The following is a 7,968-nucleotide window of genomic DNA, read 5'->3' as shown; positions in this document are numbered from 1 at the left end:
CAAATTACTACAAGGACATTTAGATGGACAGCCAACAAATTCATTAAACTCAGAAAATGGATCATAGGCATTTTTTATCAGAAAGCAGTGGGAAATCTTTCAAATCCTATATTATATGCTGCCATAGTTTGTATAAACATTCATGTTTATTAGAGTTAGGATTAGCTACAGATACATGCAGCTACAGCTAGTTGTTGGTCAGTTAGAATAACACTTCTGTCAAATCAGACAGAGAGGGAGGATCGATTTATTGATTGTGTCATAAATTTTAAAAAAATGACAACTGGCTCAATATGCAACAGTGATTAGGACAACTTTATAGCTCTGTACATTTCATACCTCTGTTGCATTTTTCTTCCGATTTTCCCTCCACATTCATGCAGTTTGACTTCAAGGTCAAAGCCTGGAATGGAAACTACAACCTGACACATCATATCGGCTGTTTCATATATCGATTGCATGCATATATTCACATTCATCTGAGAAACTTCCTAAACAAAGCATTTGGCAAGGGCAGGACTTTCTCATAAGGTTATTGGATGAATGTCCTGCCTGTCACGTTCATTACAGGCCAGTCAGAGCCACAAGACAAAGGCCCCGTTCACACGGAAATGAAAACGCCATACTGCCGTTTCATTTTGGAAAAGTTTTCTGTAAAGACGGGATCGTTTCAGGAAATATCCGCATAAACACGGAACCACTGAAACGACTGAAAACGCTGTAGTACACATGCCAAGCCTATATGTGGCACTGTAATGCTACCACGGAAATGCGCCAGAGTAGAAGAAGAGTATCACAGAAAACTAACACAAACTTCCATTTAGTTGCCCTTCTGGTTGTTCTCCGCGTTGGATTTAAGAACATATGGTGTATGCGTTTCGCGGTGGTGGTAAAGGAGCATTAGATTTTTCTGTAAAAGCCACAACAAGCTCTGTAGTTTCTGCAGCACGAACACAACCGTGTAGTCCGCTATTATTGTTTTGGCCTAACCCGCGCAGGTGCCTCAAGGGCGCTACGCTGTGTGTGGCGTAATCGTTTCAAGAAAGATGCGGATAACAGTCCACACGGAGACGAAACGGTATTTGTTTACAGGTTTATGCACTCTTGGACCCGGTTTCAAAAAGTATTGTTTACAGTCCCCCGAAACGCCGTTTCCGTGTGGATGAAACGCTGATCCGACAAAAAAACTTGTGCGTATACACCTGAATTCGTTTCTGTGTGAATGGGGCCAAAATGAGGTAGTATGCATGCACACCTCCAGTAGTAACCCGAGTTCATCAGACAGGTGCTGTTGCAGGTTAGGAATTGTGGAGCATGTTGTTGCTGAGGCCGAACACTAGAATTACAAAAACATCTTTTCAGTCTTGAAAAGCTTCCAGTGTGGTTCATTGCTCTTGTTTTAATAAAGAAATATATAGCCCAGTTCTGGCATACTATAGCTACGTCTGAGCTAATTGTTACATCAGCAGCAGCCTTTTTCTATACCAGCTTACAACTAAACCCACCAAAAATGATCACAAACCTGTCGAAACAAGTCAGGAGAAGAGTGAAAACATTCTTTCCATCATGAAAGCTTTCGGTGCTGTTCTTTGCTTTTAATTCAATAAAGAAATATGTTCCAGTTCTGATTAAACTGTATCTACATCTAAGCTAAGTGCTCCACTGGCCGCAGCCATTGCAATCAGCTTTCATTGCAGCTAAACCCTGCTAATAGCTACTGCCTCCTTCTCCTTGAAGGACGCTGATTGGTTAGGTCCATTTTCAGACCCGGCACATTTTTATCAACTGGAGCTTTGCAAGATGAAACCTGATGACAGACGTGGAATCTGGACAGTCGATTGGCTTTACAACGTTATGGGAACTATGGAGCATGCTCAGAACACCTTGTCTATTTTGGGTCTTATAATTGCATGCCTCTGTGACGCTGGAGTGGATGTTAAAAATTTAATCCACCAAAGGATGCTGTCTCTCCCAGAGCTACACAACTCCTTTGGAGCTTCTCCTTACATCCCATATAGACTGAAGAAAGAATGCTAGTTGTCAATCTCTGTGCTCAGGTGAGCTAACATCATAGCCACACTATGAACAAAAGTATTTGGCCACACCAGGTTTTTCAATCTGACCTATTGCCGCAAAATCAAACACTGTTCTCTTTTTGGAAGTCAGATATGGAGTCTTGGTTGCTGGGAAATTTACCCCCCTGACCGCCTTGTACCAACTGTCAAGTTTGGTGGATGAGGGATAATGGTATGGGGCTTCCAGCAAAGGGAAATCTTAATGCTTCAGCATACCAAGACATTTTGGACATTGCTATGCTTCTAACTTTGTGGCAACAGTTTGGGGAAGGCCCTTTTCTATTCCAACATGACTGCACCCCAGTGCTCAGTGCAAGGACTATAAAGACATGGTTTGATGAGATCGAAAGTGGAAGAACAATACTGGCCTGCACTGAGCCCTGACCTCAACCCTATCTTGCACATTTGGGATGAAGTGGAATAGAGATTGTGAACCAGGCCTTCTTGTCCATGAATGCTCCACAGAATAAATGGGCACAAATTCCCATAAAAACACTCCAAAAACTTGAAAACTGTTCAACACTGCCCCCGAGAATGGTCGTGGTATTGCAATGCTTGGTCCATTGCCATAAACCTCAAGAGAACGGCAGAAAACGGACAAAATGAATGCCGAGTAAATCCACAAGCATTCCAAACGTAGAACATCAATGTGCCTTTACAGTAATTTTAACTTCTCTTCTTTGGAAATCCTTTAGTAAATGTTTTTTGGTGGTTCAACATGACAAACCAGGTGACTGTTAGCTTAAATATAGAACAGATTACTATCTTCCAGCCCCCATAGGTAAGTCTAAAGGAAATTCTGAGGAGTTGCAGACCCATAGAAAGTGTGTAACGTGCCATTAAGAAGTCTGCATTAGAGGCCTCACAGATTTCATGATTTGGAAGACGGCACAGAGCACTTACAGTTCTCGAGCTCCAAGTCTGGGAGCCTGTCAGAGAGGAGTTTGGGATTCAGCCTGTCTGTATTTTACGACAGTGGAGCTGCATTTAGAGACCTTCAGTGGTCCAACAACACATATCTGAGACATTAATGTCTTCAACACATGTTGGACACATTTACCCTTATACAGAGGCTTCATTTAAAAAGCTACCCATTAATAACAAATGTAACAATAAGAACATGATAAAAATATCCATGTTAAAGATGTAATCAAAGAAGTTTCAAAAAGATCTCAGTAATGGATGTTGCTGAAAGGTGGTCCTTGAGGTAAATGAACGCACAATGCTTTCATTCGATTCATGCATGCTCCGCAGCTGTTTTGAATTAATGTAGCTGCATGTAAACAACAGGCTGGATTAGATCATTGGCCATGAAAGAGCTGACCTGAAAGGATGTGGTCTCTGTACATGTAACTGCTCTGTGAGGACATGTACTTTTGAGCTGAGAGGAAAAAAACACAGTCTGCTGTCCGTGGAAACACAACAAGGTTGTAGAGAAGGCCAGGTTTGGAGAACACACATGTGACTTTTTAATTGGGACGGAAGAAGCCAAATATTATCAGCAGATTAGTTCAAAGAGGAATTTTCCACAGACAAAAGACTGTGAAGTCACAGGGCAAGTTTCTCTTCAAGGCTGTAACAGAAAGAATGATTCCTGCACGCCATAACTCTTTCAACATAGTAAACAGCGTGTGAGGACTGTATTACAACGTAACTGACAGAAATCCAAACCAAGTCCAAAACTCATGACCAGGATTTTTATCTGAATTTAACCTTAAACATACTGTGTTTTCCACGAACAATGTAGACTAAAATTCACAAATGCCAGATGCACAGTTATATTGTGTTTTTGTGTTCAATGTAAAATGTCACAGTAAAAAAAGCTGTTGTAAATGATGCTAATTATCTAACCACAAGATCATAATTTCATATTCAATTTACACACATTTCACCACTTGATTTTTCAATTCACATACAGTCTAATGCTTCTTATTAATCTAATTTGCTTGTATCTTATTGCACAAAGTTTCAAATCAAATGCATTTTAATCGTAAGAAAGTAAGCACAAGCCAGACCTATGAACAGGCATTAATGACATTAGAGTATAACGGGTATTTCTTTACCAGGTCTTGAATTGCTGCACTCCATTTTCCAAACCAAGTCTCTGCAGACCGCCACACCCAAATATAAACATGAAAAATCTGACCAGTACTTACCATCCCACCTCTTCTGGACTCTTAGACAAAGGATAAAAAATGTGTTCATCAGGTGATGTTTTTAGGTAAACAAAATGTTACTTTACAGCTAAAATAGCATTAAAATTAACCTGTAACCTCATAAGGTTCCATGTTGCTCACTGGCGAGTCCATCTTGCAAAGCTCTTGTCTGAACCGTTTTGGCCCGGTTAGAAAGTGACAGGACAGAGGTCTAGCCAATTGGTGCAAGTAGTCACACAGTTAGTGAAAAGGGGATCATCTGAGTTCCAGTCACTGGTTAATACATATGTATTCCTGGCTACCATTACATCATGACAACAAAAGAACACTCTAAGCAACTCAGAGAAAATGTTATTGAAAAGTGTAAGTCAGATGATGGACACAAAAAATTCCAAGGCACTGAGCATCCCCTTAAGTTTAGTACATCAAGAAATGGAAGAAATATGGCACGTGTGTAAATCTGCCTAGATCAGGCCGTCCTCACAAACCGAGTGACCACACAAGAAGGAGACTAGTGAGAGAGGTCACTAAGACACCTCTGACTACTCTGAAGGAGTTACAAGCTTCAGCCATACAACAACATACTAAATCTGGACTAGAGTTCACCTAAAGGCATGTGGGAGATTCCATGGTCAAGTGGAAGGAAGTTCTTTGGTCTGATGAGATTGATGGTGTTTTTTGGCCAACAGACATGGCGCTATGTTTTGGGAATACCAAACACTACACATCACCACAACCACTCAATCGCCACTGTGAAGCACGGTGGTGGCAGCATCATGCTGTGGGGATGCTTCTTAGCAACAGGCCATGGTAGGCTTGTAAACATAGAAAGGGACAATGAAATGAAATCCTGGTGGCCAACCTGATTCACTACGACTTGGGAGAAGATTTATTTTCCAACAAGACAAAGACTTGAAGCATACAGCAAAAGCAACACAGAGGGTTCAACTTTAGCATTCAAACAACTGTCTGATAATCTTAACATTACTTTTTATTACATTATTGCAGCCATTAATGACACTTCTTCTTTCCTTACATACAAAAGGATTAAACTGTGCTGCTATGAAATGTCTAAATGCTAACATAAGCTGTGCATAACAGTTGATTGGATATTTAAAGCCTGAGAGCCTTCTGTATTTTCACCAACTATTGGCCTCAAGTTAATATTCTGTTAAGAAGCAATGATATAATAAAACCTGTCAGATCTACTTGCTATTCTAAACCTGGAATAAAGCAAAACAAATGCATCTGACCTTTCCATGTAGGGACCATGTTAGATGTTTTGACCTAACTGTTGGTAGCATGACATGTGAAATATGCAATTTTCACAGTGAAATTTGGCTTAAGCACCTTTGATTTCCTCTTTTATTATTGCTTTTGACCATTGAAGATGTACAAAGTGGTTAAGTGTGAACAAATTTCTCATATTCCCTGTGTCTGTACAACTTAATATTTGTAGACAGGAAGTTCAGGATCACAACAGCGATTCAGCTTCCCCTCCTCAGTGTTGCCAGAGGAAAATAAATGCTCTGTGGATATTGCAAATTGTGCAGCTGAGTCCCACCTGCATAGCTGAAGATGCCATCCCCCCCTAATATTCTGCAAATAATCCAAAATCTCTTTTGAAGGCCAGTGATGTTTCTCATGTTCACAGAAGAACCCGGTGGGGAATCTGCTCATTTGTGTCCCTCTTCCTCCCTAATTGGTATTCTTTTGTGTTGTCACAGCAACCGAAATGGAGCCCATTTGCACTCCAAAATCCAGCAGAGGCATCATCACTGTAAGTCACGCATGTATGCATTCGACGAGCTATGGGGAGAGAAACATGATCAAAAGCAGAGTTAACTCATTAGCATGCTGGAGTTCTCAATATGTCTTCTTTTTTTGAACTTATACGGTGGAAGCGCTTTGTTCTTGAGAGGAGACTCCTAGAAATCCAAGTAGGAGTTAAACTGTGCCAAGCATGTCATCAAACAGCATCTTCATGTGTAATGTCTCCAGTCTATACCCTCCATATAGAGACATCTGAGTCCAGTCCAAGCTCTCACTCACACATAAACGCTCCAACGCTGATAATAGCAAATGGAATCTTTCATGTGTGTTGCAGCATTTGCACTTAAAATGAACCTTTATTCTCTTCCAGCTCCACCATCTCTGCAATTGAAAACCATCAAATGTAAATGTCACACTTCTGGGCATCCGGAGCCGGATGATTGTGTCCTTCTCACAGCTGGTGATTTCCTGCATATTTATCTGCTTGATTAGTGGCAGAAAAATCTGTTTGGAGGCTTCAATCGTCACATGTTCGCTCAGCACTGAATTTCTCCTGAGATTGTGCAGAGGAGGCAGAAATCTTTTGAATCATAACATTATTTCATACAGTAAGCCATGCCTGAAGTATACTGGAATTCACTCCTAATACGATGATGAAAAAAGGCGATCACTTTGCCATATGTTGAGAGATTCCTTGGCTTCATTAACCTCAGGATCCTCGGCCTATTTGAGCTTTTATGGTCATTTTGTAGAGGGAAGGAATGTTCCCGTTTTTACAGCTGTTTTTGATCTTATTGATTTCGATCAAAATAAGTGGATCATATTATCCAGCAGGTTTAAATGGGATGAAGATATGATGACAAAGGAGAATAATATCCACTTCAATCTTTCCATTGATCTGTCTGTACATTTATTGATTTCTTAGATGCCATTAAATATGTTGAACGATGCACAGCAGCCTTTGTAACCGCATACAGAATCAATATCATATACTGCCACTGTACTGTCTTTAAAAAGACTGAAATGTATCGCTTTTGAGTGCCATTTTTAAAATAATAATTGTCATACTGCCTGTGAAATGGTATGCCTAGACTATGTCTTGTTTGAATGCTGGTATCGGTATAAGGCCTGATACTCCTCTCATAACTGAACAGTATGTCTCTTGTTTTATGGAGTAACTGTTTCAATTAAATGATATCAGCTATTTTGTTCATATATTAAGTTTTCTAAGCATTTGTCAGGAAAAACTATCAAACGTTTGCTGGTGGTAGCTTCTAACTTCAGCTGGCTACACGCTACATCAGTGGTTCTCAACTGCTCTAGTCCTGAGACCCACCACAGGTTCTATCATGACAAATGGAGACACAAATTTCTGGTGTATTTGTCAGTTATTCGGTTGAATAAAGAAATAGTGCTGTTTGGATTGATTACATAAACTTACTGGGAGAAATCCCAGATAAAATCAAAAGAATTTACATGAAAATTGCCCAACACTTCTTTTGAAAATCACAGAAATTGAGAAGATTTCCGAAAGTTTCTGAAAAAAATCCTAGATGAAATTAATAAGAATTAATGTGAACATTCCCTATCACGTCTTTTGAAAACCCAAGAAATATTACCGGAGAAGATTCCTGAAAGTGTCTCGGAAAACTCCCAGATAAAATCAATATAAATGTATGTGAAAATTCCCCAACACTTCTTTTGAAAATCCCCAAAATATTACTGGAGACAATACCTGAGAGTTTCTGAGAAAACTCCCAGATAAAATCAAAAGAATTTAAATGAAAATTCCTGAACACTTCTTTTTTAAACTCAAGAAATATTACCAGGGAAAGATTCCTGGAAGTTTCTGGGAAAATCCAAGGCAAATAAACAAAAAAGTTTGTGAAAATTCCATAACACTTCTTTTGAAGACCCCAGAAATATTACTGGAGGAGATTCCTGAAAGTTTCTGGCAAAAAATC

This window comes from Cheilinus undulatus, linkage group 20 (genome assembly GCF_018320785.1).
Source record: "Cheilinus undulatus linkage group 20, ASM1832078v1, whole genome shotgun sequence".
In the NCBI taxonomy this organism is placed as follows: domain Eukaryota; kingdom Metazoa; phylum Chordata; class Actinopteri; order Labriformes; family Labridae; genus Cheilinus; species Cheilinus undulatus.
Note: the sequence above shows the minus strand (reverse complement) of the source record.